Below are 20,440 nucleotides of genomic sequence, written 5' to 3' on the forward strand. Positions count from 1 at the left end.
GTAATCGGGGTTTAGAAGGTGAGAAGCAAGTGATTTAAATGACAAGTAAAGTAAATGGCGATTAAAATAAATAAATACTGTTAAGCAAACTTTTGGCAAGGTAAGAGAAATTGGAAGTCCAACTTAGTTATCTCTCTCAACAATAATGAAAGTTGAATCTAAATTCCACTTAGTTAACCTTTACTAAAGCAAAGGAAAGTCAAGGGACTAATTAGTTTGACCTTCCAATCCTATTTATTTCCTAAGAAAAAGTTGGGATTATTGAAGTTCAGTTCAATTAGCAAGATAACGATTATCAATTATGCTGAGTTTAATAACTGTTGAGTTACTGATTTCTTAACCAAGACCAAAAAGGGAAAAAGTAAAATTGCTGGAATAAAAGTGTCCTTAGATGGAAAGCAATGGTAACACAAATTAAAGATAAAGCAATCAATAACTAAAATACCTCAAATAATCATTAATTCAATTCATAACATGGAAAGGGTTCATAAGCCAATTTGGCAACATTTATAGATACGAATAAAAGCAATAAAGTAAAAGTAGCATAGAAACATAAATCAAAGTAAATATTAAACCTGAATCGAGAGTTACTCTTAAAAACTAAGAGAAGTCCTAAATCCTAATCCTAAGAGAGAGAAGAGAGAACCTCTCTCAAACTAAATCTAAATCATGGAAAGTGAAAATTGGTGAGCTCTCCCTGAATGGATGCATTCCCCTACTTCATAACCTCTGGTCTATGCTTTCTGGACTTGGATTTGGGCCAAAAAGGGCTTCAAAATTCGCTATGAGCGTTTTCTGCAATTTCTGGTGCGTGGAATCTGTCACGCGTCTGCGTGGGTCATGCGGTCGTGTTGTTCGGAGCTTTTCCTTGCCACGCGGTCGCGTTTGTCATGCGACCACGTCTTGTGCGCTCTGCTTAAGGCGCGCGGTCGCGTCAGTCATGCAACCGCGTCGCTGCTTCTTTGCGCTTGTTACGCGTCCGCGTCGCCCATGCGATCGCGTGGATTCCAAGTTCCTCAGAAGCTCCATTTTGTGCTTTCCTTCCAATGTTGTATGTTTCCTTTCCATCCTTTAATTCATTCTGCCTTAGAAAATATGAAACTACTCAACACACTAATCACGGCATCGAATGGAAATAAAGGTAATTAAAATAATTAATTTTAAAGCTTAGGAAACATGTTTTTCACATATATTACATAATAAGGAAGGGAAAGTAAAACCATGCAATTAATATGAATAAGTGAGTGAAGGATTGAATAAATCACTCAAATTAAGCACAAAATAACTCATGAAATATGGGTTTATCAACCTCCCCACACTTAAACAATAGCATGTCCTCATGCTAAACCCAAGGTAAAGAATAAGGTAAGGTTAAAGTGGTGGAATGTTATGCAATGTAACCTATTCTAAATGCAACTACCTAAATGAATGATGCATCATGCAATTCTAATTTATTCACTCATATATAAAGCTTACAGGTAGTTAAATTAATTCACATTCTCAAGGAGTCATATATGTATATATAGCCAAGCCTTAGATAATCAATAAGCACTTTTACAATTGAGATGGGAGAAGAAACATTTGCAAGACAATTAGATAATTCAAACAGAGATAAATGTTAATGAGCTATTGAACCCTCACTGGATTTGTGTTTACTCTCTAGTTACTCAGTGTTTATTGGGTTAATCACTCTATTCCTCTTTTTATTCTTCCTTTCTATAACTTTGTTCTTCATCTAACCAATCAACAATTATAGAATATAGTCATACCAAAAATCATGAGGTTTTTAATTAAGGTTGTAATGGGGCCAAGGTAAAGGTAAGGATATATGTATAAGGCTAAGTGAGCTAATAAGTGAATCCTTAATTAGACTAAAATCTCACCTAACATACATATTTAGTAAGACAAAACTTTTTTACCTATTTTCCCATACTTTTCCCACTTTTGGATGTTACATGCTCATGTTTCAACTTTTATTCTTATTCCATGTGCATTGCTTTTATTTTTGCATTTGGTTAATTCTTTTGTTATCCCCTTTATTAAAATTATTTTTTTTAATGCACATGGTAATTTAATCACTTTGATTTCTCATGAGCATGCTTCCCAAAAATTTCTTAGTTGAATTATTTTATTCTTTTCAACTCTTCTACCTTTTGTTTTTATCATCCATGTTCCCAATAGGTTTCCCACATTTAAACTATCCATAATTTTCTATCTTAAGCTAACCAAGGATTCAACTTGAAATTTTATTTTGTTTTTTTGCTTAAGGCTAGTAGTGTGGCTAATAGAATAAAAGGGGATTTAAAGGCTCAAGGGGGGCTAACAAGGGTGATGTGAAAGGTAGGTTATTTTGGGATAAGTGAGCTTAAAATCAATTGATGGCCTCAATCATTCTTTTGGTATGTATCTATATCTATATTCTATATTTGGACATATAGATTAAAACAAAGTAAAGAATATCAGAATATAAAAGAAGGGCGGAACACACAGGAATAAAAATTATGGTTTAAATGTAACCATACAATTAAGCTTAAAACTCACAGGTTATGTGTTCTCTAGCTCAAAAATCATTTATCAGTTATGTATGTCATGCAGGTTTAGTTAAAAATTCTCATTATTCTCAATGTAAAACTTATATTGAATGGCTTTAAAGTTTTAGTGTTACTCCTTGATGAAATGTTGTTAACTTAACTACATGATGTAATGCTATATATACAAGGTTTATGGATTTTAATCTGTTATGTTCAAGTTCCTAGCTTACTTCCTTTTTATATTTATCAAATTAAACTAAGCTATAACTAAGCTATCTTATGTTAAAAAGGGTAAACTATACTAATTAATCCATTAATAAGTTAGAATTGCAAACTAAACTAAATAACTAAATAACTAAAATATGAACTAAAAATGCAAAATGCAGAAAATAGAGTAAAAATACATAAGAGTGGCAGTGTATAAGTACTCAAAAAATAAAGAGAAAAATACAGAAAAATATCACAAAATAAAAGAAAAAGAGATGTAGTGGTTCACCAAAATAAAACACCAGAGATGGCGACCTCCCCACACTTAAAGTGAAGCATCGTCCCTGATGCTCAGTCAAGCCGGGTGTGAAGGGGTGTCATCACTGGTAGGGATGGTAGCTGGTGTCTCAGTGGTGGTGACTGGCTGAGGATCTGGCTGCTACAGAGGAGGTGCTGACTGGATCAGGATCTCCGGATCTGCAGCCTCAATCTGATGGGGAACCTCCAGATGCGGGGTAGCCTGCTCTGTGCCTGCCTGCGGATGGGTCTCCTCCTGGGAATGAATCTCGTCCTTGTGCTCATCCTCCTCCTCCTCTGATGGCTCTGATGGTGTGTCAGGCTCGGAGGGGATGTCACTGTCCTGTCGGATCATCAGCTTCAGATGCGCATAGCGTCGCCTGCTGCGACACTCCGATCTCTCATACCGGCACCGGTTACGGCGCTCCATCTGATCAAGCTGTCGGAATAAGCGGTGCACGAGGCGGTACACTGGCTCTGAGGCAGGTGGAGGTGCAGTGGTGGTGGCAGGGGCAGCTGTGGAGGAAGAGGGTCCAGCAGACGATGGGGCTGTCTCAGCAGTAGCAGTGAAGGGTGGTGGTCTGTAGCCCAAGGCCATGGGTCTTCCTGCAGTCCGCCGCTGGTGGTCTTTCATTGGCATCCTCCCATGGCACGTCAGCTCGACGGCCTAGCTGTGTAACCAGATAAGGAAAGGGGAGGGTACCGCAGACGTGGACCCTGGCCATATAATGCCGGATAAAGCGTGGCAAGTACATGTCCTTACCCTCCATCACACACATTAGGAGGGTGATCATAGCAGCCGGGATCTCCGTCTCATGAGTACTCGGCATCACAAAATTACTCAGGATCTGATGCCATAACCGAGCCTCATCATTCAAATCTGCCCTCTTGATCCCTCTAGGCATGGTGGTGTCCTGACCCATCTCCCAAGGAACAGTCGGGTCGAGGGCTATCCGTGCCTTAACAGCATCCCAATCAAACCTCATATAGCGCATGTCCTCCTCAGCCTTTTTGTAACCATCAGGCTGATCAGACTTAGGTAGAAGCTGTAGGATGTCCTCAATGGCCTCCTCAGTGACCAGAATCTGCTTTCCTCTCAGGTTCACTGCATCTAGGGTGGTGATGTAGTAGTTGCAGTAGAATTCCCTAACCCAAGAGGCATTGACCTCTGTCAGTGCTCTCTCCAGAAAGAACCAGCATCTTTGCTTGATTTGCTCAGTGGTGTATTGCTGGAGTGCCTCTGGAATCTTCAGAGTTCTCTCCAGGTATAGGTTCCTGGAGTTTGCAAATGCCGGATACTTCAGTTCACAGTATCGGTTTGCAAATTTTACGAAATCATTTGCAGGGAGCAGCTGGTCAGCTTTTTCCTTCTGGGTAAAGTTCTTCTCCTGCCAGGAGGAATCGTGCATGAGATCAATGATGGACACGGCTGATTCTCCTCTTTTACGCTTGCCAGTTTTAGCTTTGCCTTTACCTTTCCTCTGACTGGCAGACATCCTGAAAAACGGAAAACCAAGATATATAAAAATAGGAAAGCAAATAGGCAAAGAATCAATGAAAACACAGAGTGGCAAAGGAGAATTAGAATGAGGTAAATGAGTTAAGTAAATGTGCATTCAGGATTGTATAGGAATGAAAAGTTCAAAAGGAAAAATTCACAATCCAAAATGTAATTGAAATCATGTTAAACAGAAAAATCATCATTATGCCATTGTTAGAAAGTTAAAGGAAAGTGAAAAACCAGAAAAGAGATTTTAAAAGGTTAGCTTGGTTAGAATTTGAAAAAGAAGTTAGTAACTTAAAATCAGGGAGTCAGTAAAAAGTGGGTTAAGGTAAGTGACATAAAAAAAATATTCCATGTAACAAGGATTCACAGGTAGGAACTATAAGTAACTCACAACCAAACAAGAAAGCAAGTTGATGCTGATTCAAATAGATATAAAGAAAGCAAAAATTGGAATCAAAACATCACAAATGCAGTTTATAAACCAGGAAATCAAAAAGGATAAGAATGCATGCCCAAGCATTCATGAAATAGTTTGGTTAAAGCAGAGGAAAACAGAGTTCAAATTGCCAAACCGAAACAAGAGTGAAAACATTTTTATAGAAATTTGGGCAGCATTCCGGCTAAAATTGGATCATCCCTGAAAATAAACAACAATCAAAGCAGTTCATATGAATTAAAAATCAAGCTGCAGTTACAGATAATGAATAGAAACATGAAAATTCATAGTAATAAGCAGCAAATGCAGGAAATCACAGCATATGAACAGGGTCACAACAACAGCAGAATTGCAGATATGATAAAGCAGAAACAGGAACAGTGCAAGTCAACAGACCTAAATCCACAAACCACATCCTAGGCTACCTAACAACCTAAAATCCACTACAATATGCATATCTAGCTATCCTAAAAATGAACATAAACGGAAAAAAAATAAGAAAAACTACGAACGGATAAAAGGGATCGCGTGTTGCGGAACCTGGAAGGCGAAAGAAGGAGGTTGGGGTACAGGGGTGGCTGGGGGTGGTGGCGGTGATGTCCGGCGCGGCTGTTGGCGGCAGTGGGCACGGCAGCGCGGTGCTGCTTGTGTGGCAGTTCGGGCAGGGGAGAAGGGAGGGGGTAATGGGGTTGGGGTTCTAATATGGTTGCGGGTGGGTGGCAGATGGGGGCGGTTGGCGGCGGTGGGTGGTGGCGTGGATGGGAGCAGTGGCGGAGATGAGGGGAAAGAAGAAAAAGGAAGAAAGGGCGGGGCGGAAAGGAAGGGGGTGGTCGGTGGCGACGTCTGGGGGTCGGCGGCGTCTGGGGGTCGGCGGCAATGGTGGCTGGGGGTGGTGTTTGAGGGTTGGGGGAGAAGAGAGGGAAGGGGTTGGGGTTCAGGGGTGGGGCGCGAGAATAGGGTTCGCGTGGCCTGGGGGGGTTATATTTTGAAATCCACGTGGCCGCGTGGGGCACGCGGTCGCGTGGTGGGGGTGAAATAGGGATGACGCGATCGCGTGGGTCGCGCGATCGCATGGAAGGGGTGGAAAAGGGGATAACGCGATCGCGTCACTGGAATTTGTGCTAGACGCACGATTTCAGCGTCGTTTCAGCGCAATTCTCTGTCTCCTTCTAGGGTGTTGTGCAATCCATGCGACGCGATCGCGTCGCTCACGCGGTCGCGTGGGATTGGTATTGTGCAAGTGACGCGATCGCATGGGGCATGCGATCGCGTGGACCAATTTGTGCAAATCGCACAAGGGCAGCACGATTCCAGCCTAACTTTCTGGACGATGGGTCTTTACGCCGATCTTTAGGTCACGCGGCCGCGTGGTTGACGCGGTCGCGTGGGTTATGTTTTTGCAATATGACGCGATCGCATGGGGCATGCGATCGCGTCGAACACCCTTTTTTTTTATGCAGAATGCAATGATTAATATGAGTGTTATGCATGATTCCAGGTTCAATAAAGTAAAATAAAAAGGAAGTAAAAATAAAAACAAATAACATGAAATAAACTGAAAAAGAAGCGACCATACCCTGGTGGGTTGTCTCCCACCTAGCACTTTTAGTTAAAGTCCTTAAGTTGGACATTGGAGGAGCTTCCTGCTATGGTGGCTTATGTTTAAATTCGTCCAAAAATCTCCACCAGTGCTTGGAATGCCAATGGCCTCCGGGGTCCCAAACTAGGCATGTAAAGCTTCTGAGCAGCTTCAAACAGATTTTCAGACTCTCGGGATGACGAATGTCAGGATAGAGTCCATGATTCCAAGCTTTGCTTTGAAATCCACCTCCGTCTTGATCTACATGTTTCCATCCGGGCGGTTTAAAAAGTAGAATCTCACCATGGTGACTAAACGTTCTCCGTGATCCATGCAATTGAGCATGATACCAATCCGTGTACTTCGAGGTGAAGCGTGGAACCTTATTGAACCTTGTGCACCAGCTCTGAGTACGAGTCATTTCCCTCTTACTCTTAAAGCCGCAAAGAGCTCTAAGCTGGCCATCTGTTTCAAGCAAACCATATTCAAGTGAATAAGTAAAGTTATAGGTTAAGGATTGTACCCACTTGAAGCTTGTATTGGGTGGCAATGGCCTTGGGGTAGGTGTTTCTGGTGGTTCTATAAGTTCTTCTCCCTTGGGTTCTTCTGTGAATTTCTCCACTTCCTTGCAAGAGTCTTTAAATGTAGTATCACCCTGGTCAAAGTCTTCTATGTCTTCCTCATCATTCGAGTCATAGATTGGAGGTTGAGATAAATCTACCTCTACATCATCTTCGTATTCATCTGGGGAAGATTCTTCGATCTCAGAGAATTCACTTGCAGATGCAAGTTCATTACTAAGAGAGCTAGACTTGTGACTATCACTATCAAGGAAATTTTCTTCTTGGATTATTCCGTCTGATTCTTCATAGACGATTTGCCTTGGGGGTTGTGCACTATCCTCCTTAGCATCAACTGTAACATCCTTGACGAAGTTCTCCTCAGTTCTGGATTCCCATGGAGGTTCAGCATCTCCTAGATCTTCAACCAACTTTTCTTCTTGAACGATGACAACTTCTTCTACTTGTTCTAGTATGAATTCATGCTCTGTCTTGTCCACTGGAGTCTCTAGTATCTCCTTCATGCTACGCTCTTCATGAAATTGTCCACATGGGGCTGTGGTTGGTCCTTGAATGTTTGAGCGTCTAGAAACCCATCGGATTACTGCTTGCTCCAGTTGTCGAATGGTTGTTTGAAGTTTATTTACTGTTTCCTTCAGGCGAACCTCTGATTCTCGGGGTGCTGGATTTGGACATGATACATAGGAAAGTGGTGGTGATTGGGAGTGATTGGATTGGTACTGGGGTAAGGAAGGATCATACGATGGCGAATGGTGAAGAGAAGCTTGTGAGTATGGTGGTTCGAGGTTATGTTGAAAGGATGGTCTATAGGTACGGGGTGGGGCTTGTTGGTAGTTACAAGGTTGTCCACCATATCTTTCAGCTGGGTATGCACGGTAGAATGGTCCTTGTCCATGATATCTCGGAGGGTGTTGTTGCCTAAAGGGTTGATTATATCCTCTTGGCTCCATCCATCCTTGATTGGCCTGACCTTGATGCATATTCCTACTGTAACTTCTATTACCTTCAACCAAGTTAGAACCAAACACGAAGCGAGAGGGGTGAGAGTTCATGGTAGCAGATAAAATTAAAAAGGAAAAAAATAAAATAAAAATAAATAAACAAGCAAAAGAAAAATATTTACAATAACCAATAATAAGGCACACGTTAGCAGTTCCCCGGCAATGGCGCCATTTTGACGTTAGGTATTTTTGCCAGTAAAGAATTTTAATAAAAACAGTCGCGTTGTAGATATAGTCTCTAAACCAACAAAAGTCCCTTTCGTACAAACGTTTTGGTTGTCACAAGTAACAAACCCCTTAAAAATTGTTAACCGAGTATTCAAACCTCAGGTCGTCTTCTCAAGGAACTGCAGGGAAGTATGTTCTTATTATTGGCTATAAAGGTTGTAATGGGGTTTAGAAGGTGAGAAGCAAGTGATTTAAATGACAAGTAAAGTAAATGGCGATTAAAATAAATAAATACTGTAAAGCAAACTTTTGGCAAGGTAAGAGAAATTGGAAGTCCAACTTAGTTATCTCTCTCAACAATAATGAAAGTTGAATCTAAATTCCACTTAGTTAACCTTTACTAAAGCAAAGGAAAGTTAAGGGACTAATTAGTTTGACCTTCCAATCCTATTTATTTCCTAAGAAAAAGTTGGGATTATTGAAGATCAGTTCAATTAGCAAGATAACGATTATCAATTATGCTGAGTTTAATAACTGTTGAGTTACTAATTTCTTAACCAAGACCCAAAAGGGAAAAAGTAAAATTGCTGGAATAAAAGTGTCCTTAGATGGAAAGCAATGGTAACACAAATTAAAGAGAAAGCAATCAATAACTGAAATACCTCAAATAATCATTAATTCAATTCATAACATGGAAAAGGTTCATAAGCCAATTTGGCAACATTTATAGATACGAATAAAAGCATTAAAGTAAAAGTAGCATAGAAACATAAATCAAAGTAAATATTAAACCTGAATCGAGAGTTACTCTTAAAAACTAAGAGAAGTCCTAAATCCTAATCCTAAGAGAGAGAGGAGAAAACCTCTCTCAAACTAAATCTAAATCATGGAAAGTGAAAGTTGGCGAGCTCTCCCTGAATGGATGCATTCCCCCACTTCATAACCTCTGGTCTATGCCTTCTGGACTTGGATTTGGGCCAAAAAGTGCTTCAGAATTCGCTATGAGTGTTTTCTGCAATTTCTGGTGCGTGGCCTCTATCACGCGTCCGCGTGGGTCACGCGGTCGCGTCGTTCGGAGCTTTTCCTTGCCACGTAGTCGCGTTGTCATGCGACCGCGTCATGTGCGTTCTGCTTAAGGCGCGCGGTCGCCTCAGTCATGCGACCGCGTCGCTGCTTCTTTGCGCTTAGCACGCGTCCGCGTCGCCCATGCGATCGCGTGGATGCCAATTTCCTCAGAAGCTCCGTTTTGTGCTTTCCTTCCAATGTTGTATGTTTCTATTCCATCCTTTGAGTCATTCTGCCTTAGAAAATCTGAAACTACTCAACACACTAATCACGGCATCGAATGGAAATAAAGGTAATTAAAATAATTAATTTTAAAGCTTAGGAATCATATTTTTCACATATATTACATAATAAGGAAGGGAATGTAAAACCATGCAATTAATATGAATAAGTGAGTGAAGGATTGAATAATTCACTCAAATTAAGCACAAAATAACTCATGAAATATGGGTTTATCAACCTCCTCACACTTAAACAATAGCATGTTCTCATGCTAAATCCAAGGTAAAGAATAAGGTAAGGTTAAAGTGGTGGAATGTTATGCAATGCAACCTATTCTAAATTCTCTCTCATTAAGAGAGGGAGCTCTGTTGTACTTGATGGATTAATGATAGTGAATTTCTTTTTCTCTTCATCTTCTCTTTGATTTGGTAGAAGGAATATTGTTTTAATGTTAGTATTCAATCACCTTAAAAAAGGGGTTGAATGCAAAATGGGTTTCATGGGAACCTTGGAAGAGGAAACATGAAACCAAGCTGGAAATCCCTTCTCACACTTGAGTAGGATCTGGGTTTTGGTGTTTAGATATGGTGACATATAATCCTCCCTCTACTTGGACCTATGATGATGTGTGGTATAATCAGGGACCAAGCATATCTCTCTTCATGAGCAATTAGACCAAGGAATTGGCTATTGATCAAGATCTGAGATTTTGAGTCACCAAGGGATTGGGGCTTATTTAATCATGATTGCCAAGAGGTCGATGAGTTTCCTGATTGAAGAGGATATGAGCTAGGTTTAATCCAAAGAGACAACATCTCCTGATCTCAATGAATCCCCCTATTCGTATCTTCCACTTTCTTTATAGCTTTCTTTATAATTCTGTCAATCCCCACTCCCATTTACAATTCAGTCATTTATAATTCTGCACTTTACTTTCTCGCCATTTTCTATATGCAGTTTATTTCTTTTCTTTACTTTTGAGCCAATTACCTTCTTGCTTGTTCGTAATTTCTGCAATCATACTTTCTCTTGCTCAGCTTAACTAATTCACCAATTAATTAACATTGCTCAAACCTACCAATCTCTGTGGATACGATCCCACTCCTAGTGGGTTATTATTTGACGATAATTTTGGTGCGCTTGCCATAAGAACGGATTCATAAGCAAAATTTTGTGGGGTGTGAATTTCGGTCCATCAGTCCTCAAACAAAACCGGGAGTGGCGCAGGCGTCATTTTAGAAAGCGATCAGGGAACCCAAATCGAGCTCTCCTTAAAATTCGAGTTCCCTGCTGGTGCACGAAATTGTGATCACACTTTTCACAACTCTGCACAACAAACCAGCAAGTGCACTGGGTCGTCCAAGTAATACCTTACGTGAGTAAGGGTCGATCCCATGGAGATTGTCGGCTTGAAGCAAGCTATGGTCATCTTGTAAATCTTAGTCAGGCAGATTCAAATGGTTATGAGTTTAGATAACTAAAAGATAAATAAAATGTAAAATAGAATAAAATACTTATGTAATTAATTGGTGGAAATTTCAGATAAGAGTTTGGAGATGCTTTATTGCTTCTGAACCTCTGCTTTCCTATTGTCTTCTTCCAATCATGCGTGCTCCCTTCCATGGAAAGCTGTATGATCCTCTCGGATGAAAAATACCAGGTACGGTTTCTGCACGGCTAATCAACTGTCGGATTTCTCGTCTCGGATGAAAAATACCAGGTATAGCTATCGTACGGCTAATCATCTGTCGGTTCTCACTAGCGTCGGAATAGGATCTCTCTATCCTTTTGCACATTGTCACTGTGCCCAACATTCGCAAGTTTGAAGCTCGTCACAGTCATCCCTTTCCAGATCCTACTCGGAATACCATAGACAAGGTTTAGACTTTTCGGATCTCAGGAATGCTGCCAATTGATTCTAGCCTATACCACGAAGGTTCTAACCTCCCAGAATCTGTCTGTAGATCAAAGACCCAAGAGAATATACTCTGGCTGTCGTCCAATGACTACGTTGAGCATCATATAGGCACGTGGATCTTGGCTAAGCGAGAATCGAAGATACTGGGTGATTGTCACGGGTCACCCCATCATTCTAAGTTAACTGAATTAAGTACGAGAGTATATCTTGGAGAATAAGTAAGCATGAATTGAAAGAGAAACAATAGTACTTGCATTAATTCATGAAGAACAGCAGAGCTCCGCACCTTAATCTATGAGGTGTAGAAACTCCACCGTAGAAAATACATAAGAGAAAATAACCTAGGCATGGCCGAATGACCAGCCTCCAAAGTCTAAGGACTAAATGTCCAGAGATGATAAAGTATGCGAATACAATAGTAAAAAGTAATATTTATACTAAACTAGTTATTAAGGGTTACAGAAAATAAGTAACTAAGTGCAAATAGTGCAGAAATCCACTTCCGAGGCCCACTTGGTGTATGTTTGGGCTGAGCATTGAGCTTTACACGTGCATAGGCCATTTCTAGAGTTAAACGCCAACTTGAATGCCAGTTTGGGCGTTTAACTCCAGTTTTGGTGCCAGTTCTGGCATTTTACTCCATAAAAGGGTCTCTAGTGGGCGTTTGAATGCCAATTTAGGCCATGAAATCTCGGGCAAAGTATGGACTATTATACATTTCGGGAAAGCCCAAGATGTCTACTTTCCAATTCAATTGAGAGAGTGCCAATTGGGCTTCTATAGCTCCAGAAAATCCATTTCTCGTGCAGGAGGGTCAGAATCCCACGGCATCTGCAATCCTTTCTCCGCGTCTGAATCAGATTTTTGCTCAGGTCCCTCAATTTCAGCCAGAAAATACCTGAAATCAAAGAAAAACACACAAACTCATAGTAAAGTCTAGAAATATGATTTTTGAATAAAAACTAATAAAAATATAAAAAAAATTAATTAAAACATACTAAAAACTACCTAAAAATAATGCCAAAAAGGGTATAAATTATCCGCTCATCACAACACCAAACTTAAATTGTTGCTTGTCCCCAAGCAACTAAAAACAAAATAAGATAAAAAGAAGATAAAATGCAATAAATTCCAAAATTATCAATGAAGATTAGTTTTAATTAGATGAGCCAGACTAGTAGCTTTTTGCTTCTGAACAGTTTTGGCATCTAACTTTATCCTTTGAAGTTCAGAATGATTGGCATCCATAGGAACTCAGAATTCAGATAGTGTTATCAATTTTTTTAGTTCAGTATGTTGATTCTTGAATACAGCTACTTTATGAGTCTTGGCCATGACCCTAAGCATTTTGTTTTCCAGTATTACCACCGGATACATAAATGCCACAAACACATAACTGGGTGAACCTTTTCAGATTGTGACTCAGCTTTGCTAGAGTCCCCAGTTAGAGGTGCCCAGAGCTCCTAAGCACACTCTTTTTACTTTGGATCATGACTTTAACTGCTCAGTCTCAAGCTTTTCACTTGACACCTTCACGCCACAAGCACATGGTTAGGGATAGCTTGGTTTAGCCGCTTAGGCGAGGATTTTATTTCTTTGGGCCCTCCTATTCATTAATGTTCAAAGCCTTGGATCCTTTTTACCTTTGTCTTTTAGTTCAAAGGGTTACTGGCATTTTCTTCTTGGTTTTTCTTTTTCTTTCTTTTTTTTCTTTATTTTTTTTTTGCCTTTTTTTTCACAAGCTTTGTATTTTTCACTGCTTTTTCTTGCTTTAAGAATCAATTTTATGATTTTTCAGATTATCAATAACATTTCTTTTTTTTATTATTCTTTCAAGATCCAATAATTTTAACATTCATAAACTTCAATATAAAAAATATGCACTGTTCAAGCATTCATTCAAAAAACAAAAAGTATTGCCACCACATCAAAATAATTAAACTAATTTCAAGATAGAATTCAAAATTCATGTACTTCCTTTTCTTGTTCAGAAAACATTTTTCATTTAAGAAAGGTGAAAGATTCATGGAGTCATTTATAGCTTTAAGACATAGACACTAAATACTAATGATCATGTAATAAAGACAAAAATATAGACAAAACATAAAGCATGAAAAAACGAAAAACAGAAAAATAAGAACAAGGAAATTAAAGAACGGGTCCACCTTAGTGACGGCGGCTAGTTCTTCCTCTTGAAGATCCTATGGAGTGCTTTAGCTCCTCTATGTCTCTTCCTTGCCTTTGTTGCTCCTCTCTCATGGCCTTTTGGTCCTCTCTGATTTCATGGAGGATAATGGAGTGCTCTTGGTGCTCCACTCTTAGTTGCTCCATGTTGGAACTCAAATCTCCTAAAGAAGTGTTGAGTTCCTCCCAATAGTTTTGTGGAGGAAAGTGTATCCCTTGAGGCATCTCAGAGATTTCTTGATGAGAAATTTCCTCATGCTCATGTTGAGGTCCATGAGTGGGATCTCTTGTTTGCTCCATCGTCTTCTTAGTGATAGGCTTGTCCCCTTCAATGAGGATGTCTTCCTCTATGACAACTCCAGCTGAATTGCATAGGTGACAGATGAGATGAGAAAAGGCTAACCTTGCCAAAGTGGAGGGCTTGTCAGCCACCTTGTATAGTTCTAGAGATATGATCTCATGAACTTCTACTTCCTCCCCAATCATGATACTGTGAATCATGATAGCCCAGTCTACAGTTACTTTGGACCAGTTGCTAGTAGGAATGATAGCGTGTTGGATGAACTCTAACCATCCCTAGCCACGGGTTTAAGGTCAAGCCTTCTCAGTTGAACCGGCTTGCCTTTGGAGTCTCTCTTCCATTGCACTCCTTCCACATAAATGTCCGTGAGGACTTGGTCCAACCTTTGATCAAAGTTGACTCTTCTAGTGAAAGGATGAGGATCTCCTCTCATTATTGGCAAGTTGAATGCCAACCTTATAGTTTCTGGACTGAAATCCAAGTATTTCCCCCGAACCATTGTGAGCCAATTCTTTGGGTTCGGGTTCACACTTTGATCATGGTTCTTAGTGATCCATGCAATAGCATAGAATTCTTGAACCATTAAGATTTCGACTTGTTAGATGGGGTTGGTGAGAGATTCCCAACCTCTTCTTCGAACCTCACGTCGGATCTCTGAATATTCACTCTTTTTGAGCATGAAGGGGACCTCGGGGATCACCTTTTTCTTGGCCACAACTTCATAGAAGTGGTCTTGATGGAGTTTTGAGATGAATCTCTCCATCTCTCATGACTCAGAGGTGGAGCAATTGCCTTCCCTTTCCTCTTTCTAGAGGTTTCTACGGCCTTAGATGCCATTAATGGTTATGGAAAAACAAAAAGCAGAGCTTTTTCCCACACCAAACATAAAAGGTTTGCTCGTCCTCGAGCAAAAGAAGAAAGAAAGGAGGAGAAGAAGAAGAAATGGAGGAGATAGAGGGGTGTTTTGGGTTCGGCCAAGGGAGGGTTTAAGTGTTTATGATGTGTTAAATGGAAGGTGGTAAGGAGGGGTATTTATAGGCTAAGAGAGAGAGGGAAGTCGTGTATGAATGGGTTGTGTTTGGGAGGGAAATATTTTGAATTTGAATGGTGAGGTAGGTGGGGTTGTATAATGGGTTTTTGGGGAGTAGTGGATGGATGTGAGTGGTGAAGAGATTGTGGGGAAGAGGGTAGGATTTGATAGGTGAATGGTGTTTGGGGAAGAGATATTGATGTGATTGGTCAAAGGTATTTGGGGAAGAGTGTTATGAAAAGGTTTGAAGAGGAGAGAAAGAGAGGTGGGGTAGGTGGGGATCCTGTGGGGTCCACAGATCCTGAGGTGTCAAGGAATTCTGCTCCTTGCACCTTTTTGGTGTTTAAACGCCCCCTGTGTGCCATTTCTGGCATTTAATACCATCTCTGCTACCTTTTCTGGCGTTAAACGCCAGACTGATGCCCTTTTCTAGCGTTTAACCCCTTCCAAATACCCTTTTTTGGCGTTAAACACTAGTCTGTCTGCCAATTCTGGCGTTTAACGCCAGCCAGGCACCAAACACCCTTTTCTGGCATTAAACGCCAGTCTGTCTGCCAATTCTGGCGTTTAACATCCAAAATGCTTCGAGACTGGGCGTTAAATGCCCATTCTGCTATCCTTACTGGCGTTTAAACGCCAGTAAGCCTATCCTCCAGGGTGTGCTATTTTTGATGCTATTTTTTATTCCGCTTTAATTCTGCAGCTGTTTTTGTGACTTCACATGATCATCTACCTAAAGAAAACATAACATGACAATGGAAAACAAATGTCTATAAAGATAAATATAATTAAATAATATTTGGTTATCTCCCAATAAGCGCTTCTTTAATGTCAATAGCTTGACAGTGAGCTCTTAGAGAGTTTCACAGAGACTCAGAGCTTAATGGTGGTCTCCCAACACCAAACTTAGAAGTTGAGTGTGGGGGCTCTGTTTGACTCTGTATTGAGAGAAGCTTTTCATGCTTTCTCTCCATGGGTACAGATGAAGATCCTTGAGCCTTAAACACAAGGTAGTCCTCATTCAATTGAAGGACTAACTCTCTTCTGTCCACATTAATCATAGCTCTTGCTGTGGCTAGGAAGGGTCTTCCAAGGATAATGGATTCATTCTCATCCTTCCCAGTGTCTAGGATTATGAAATCAGCAGGGATGTACAGGCCTTCAACCATCACTAAGACATCCTCTAAGTGTCCATAAGCCTGTTTCCTTGATTTGTCTGCCATCTATAGTGAGATTCTTGCAGCTTATACCTCAAAGATCCCTAGTTTCTCCATTACAGAGAGTGGCATAAGGTTTATTCCTGACCCAGGTCACACAGAACCTTCTCAAAGGTCATGGTGCCTATGGTACAAGGTATTAAGAACTTTCCGGGATCTGGTTTCTTCTGAGGTAATTTCAGTTGAACCAAGGCATTCAATTCATTGATGAGCAATGGAGGTTCATCCTCCCAAGTCTCATTACCAAATAACTTAGCATTCAGCTTCATGATTGCTCCTAGATACTTAGCAACTTGCTCTTCAACAATATCTTCATCCTCTTTAGAGGAGAAATACTCATTAGAGTTCATGAATGGCAACAGTAAGTTCAGTGGAATCTCTATGGTCTCTGTTTGAGCCTCAGATTCCTTTGGTTCCTCAATAGGGAACTCCTTAGTGGTCAGTGGACGTCCATTGAGGTCTTCCTCACTGGAAATCACTACCTCTTTCTCCTCTATAGGTTCGGCCACTTTGGGTATATTGATGGCCTTGCACTCTCTCTTTGGATTCTCTTCTGTATTGCTTGGGAGAGTACTAGGAGGGATTTCAGTAACTCTTTTACTCAGCTGACCCACTTGTGCCTCCAAATTTCTGACGGAGGACCTTGTTTCAGTCATGAAACTGAGAGTGGTCTTAGATAGATCAGAGACTATGGTTTCTAAGTCAGAGAGGCTCTGCTTAGAATTCTCTGTCTGTTGCTGAGAAGATGATGGAAAAGGCTTGCTATTGCCAAACCTATTTCTCCCACCATTATTATTATTGATGCCTTGATTAGGCTTCTGTTGATCTTTCCATGAGAAATTAGGATGATTCCTCCATGAAGGATTATAAGTGTTTCCGTAGGATTCTCCCATGTAATTCACCACTTCTATTCTAGGATTCTCAGGGTCATAAGCTATTCCTTCAGAGGAGGCTTCTTTAGCATTGCCGGATGCAGCTTGCATTCCAGTCAGAATCTGAGAAATCATATTGACTTGCTGAATCAATATTTTGTTCTGAGCCAATATGGCATTCAGAGTATCAATCTTAAGAACTCCTTTCTTCTGAGTCATCCCATTATTCGCAGGATTTCTTTCAGAAGTATACATGAACTGGTTATTTACAACCATCTCAATGAGTTCCTAGGCTTCTGCAGGCATCTTCTTTAGATGAAGAGATCTGCTAGCAGAGTGATCCAAGGACATCTTGGACAATTCAGACAGACCATCATAGAATATACATAAGATGCTCCATTCTGAAAGCATGTTAGAAGGACATCTTCTGATCAATTGCTTGTATCTTTCCCAAGCTTCATAGAGGGATTCACCTTCCTTCTGTCTGAAGGTTTGGACTTCCACTCTAAGCTTGCTCAACTTTTGAGGTGGAAAGAATTTGGCCAAGAAATCATTGACTAACTTTTCCCAAGAGTTCAGGCTTTCTTTAGATTGTGAGTCCAACCATATCCTAGCTCTGTCTCTTACAGCAAAAGGGAAAAGCATAGGTCTGTAGACCTCGGGATTAACCCCATTCGTCTTAACAGTGTCACAGATTTGCAAGAATTCAGCTAAGAACTGATGAGGATCTTCCAATGGAAGCCCATGAAAATTGCAATTCTGCTATATTAGAGAAACTAATTGAGGCTTAAGCTCAAAGTTGTTTGCTCCAATTGCAGGAATTGAGATGCTTCTTCCATAGAAGTCGGAAGTTGGTGCAGTAAAGTCACCAAGCATCTTCCTTGCATCTCCACCATTGTTATTGGGTTCGGTTGCCATGTCTACTTCTTTTTCGAAAATTTCTGTAAGGTCCTCTCCGGAGTGTTGTGCTTTAGCTTCTCTTAGCTTCCTCTTCAGAGTCCTTTCAGGTTCAGGATCAGCTTCAATAAGAATGTCTTTATCCCTATTTCTGCTCATAAGAAAAAGAAGAGAATAGAAAAGAAGAGGAATCCTCTATGTCACAGTATAGAGATTCCTTTATGTGAGTATAAGAATAGAAGAATAGAAGAATGAGGTAGAGAGAGAATAAGAGGAATTTGAACACAGAGATAAGGAGAGGGTTCGAATTATGAGTAGAAGAGAAGTGTTAGTAAATAAATAAAATAAATAAAAAGAGATGAGAGAGAGAGTATTCGAATTTTAAAAAGAGGGAGAAGAAAAAATATTTTTATTTTTATTTAATTAATTAAGTTAGAATTCAAAATTTAAGAAAAGAAATAAAATAAAATTAGAATTTAAAACAATTAGTTAATTAAAAAGAATTTTGAAAAAGTGGTTAGTTGTTTTCGAAATTAATGAGAGAGAGGAGTAGTTAGGTGGTTTTGAAAAATATAAGAAATAGTAAACTTTTTTTTAAAATTAAAACAAACAAATCAAGTGGTTAATTGAAAAAGATTTGAAAATAAATTTTGAAAAGATAAGAAGTTAGAAAAAGATTTTGAAATTTAGTTTTGAAAAAGATATGATTGAAATTTATTTTGAAAAAGATTTGAAAATGAAATTTAAAAAGATTTTATTTTTAAAATTAAAGTTGATGACTTGACTAACAGAAACTAAAAGATATGATTCTATAATTTAAAGATTGAACCTTTCTTAACAGGAAAGTAACAAACTTAAAATTTTTTTGAATCAACACATTAATTGTTAGCAAAGTTTTCGAAAATATGAACTAAAATTAAGAAAAAATATTTTGAAAATTAATTTTAGAAATTTGAAAATATTAAGAAGAAAAATGAAAAAGATTTGATTTTTGAAGAAGATTTGAAAAGATAAAATTTTTAAATTGAAATTTTGACTTGACTAACAAGAAACAACTAAATTTAAAAAAATTTTTTTTGACTAAATCAACCCAAAATTTCAAAATTTATGAGTAAAATAAGGGAAAGATATTATTTTTGATTTTTTTGAATTAATGAAGAAAGAGAAAAATAACAAAATGAAACAGGACATAAGAATTTAAGATCAAAACAAATAATGCATGCAAGAACACTTTGAATGTCAAGATGAACACCAAGAACACTTTGAAGATCATGATGAACATCAAGAACATATTTTTGAAAATTTTTTTAAGAAAAAAACACATGCAAGACACCAAACTTAGAAATTTTTAATGTTTAGACACTGTGAATTTAAAAATGCATATGAAAAACAAGAAAAGACATAAAACAAGAAAAATTAAAGATCAAACAAGGAAAATCATCAAGAACAACTTGAAGATTAAAGAAGAACACAATGCATGAATTTTTGAAAATCTAAGAAAAATTAAAAACATGCAATTGACCCCAAACTTAAAATTTGATAGAAGACTCAAACAAGAAACACAAAATTTTTGGTTTTTATGATTTTATTAAATTTTTTTGTATATTTTTCGAAATTCAAAAATTTTAATAAGAATTCCAAGATTCATGCACTGTTAGTCTAAAGCTTCGGTCCAATAGAATTAGACATGGCCAAATGGCCAGCCAAGCTTTAGCAAAACACTGTAGATAACAATATCAGATTTAAGAATCCAAAGGCTCATGCAATGTTATTCTAAAGCTCCGGTCCAAAAGAATTACACATGGCCAAATGGCCAGCCAAACTTTAGCATAACAAATACAGACATGTCCTTTCTACAATGGAAAGTGGAAACCTCCGTCCAAAAGATTAGACATGGCTTAACAGCCAGCCAGGCTTCAACATATCTCATGAAGCTCTAGAATTCATTCTTAAAAATTTTGAAGAACAAAATTTTTTTTTTAAAATTTTTCAAAAACACATTTTTTTGTATTTTTTTTTGAAAATAAAAATAAAAAGCTTAAACATAAAATAAGATTACCCAATCTAAGCAACAAAATGAACTGTCAGTTGTCCAAACTCGAACAATCCCTGGCAACGGCGCCAATAACTTGGTGCACGAAATTGTGATCACACTTTTTACAACTCCGCACAACTAACCAGCAAGTGCACTGGGTCGTCCAAGTAATACCTTACGTGAGTAAGGGTCGATCCTACGGAGATTGTCGACTTGAAGTAAGCTATGGTCATCTTGTAAATCTTAGTTAGGCAGATTCAAATAGTTATGAGTTTGGATAATTAAAAGATAAATAAAACATAAAATAGAATAAGATACTTATGTAATTCATTGGTGGGAATTTCAGATAAGCGTTTGGAGATGCTTTGTTGCTTCTGAACCTCTGCTTTCCT

At 39.0% G+C, this 20,440-nt stretch overlaps 1 non-coding gene across 1 annotated transcript; it reads left to right on the top strand.

Annotated features, from left to right (window-relative positions):
* The first annotated feature begins 17,521 nt into the window (after positions 1 to 17,521).
* Positions 17,522 to 17,629, top strand: LOC148580448 (small nucleolar RNA R71). The gene has a single exon (XR_015895476.1). It is a non-coding gene; the product is annotated as a small nucleolar RNA R71 (small nucleolar RNA).
* Positions 17,630 to 20,440: the final 2,811 nt, after the last annotated feature.

This window comes from Arachis ipaensis, chromosome B10 (genome assembly GCF_059453495.1).
Source record: "Arachis ipaensis isolate K30076 ecotype BB chromosome B10, ASM5945349v1, whole genome shotgun sequence".
Classification (NCBI taxonomy): domain Eukaryota; kingdom Viridiplantae; phylum Streptophyta; class Magnoliopsida; order Fabales; family Fabaceae; genus Arachis; species Arachis ipaensis.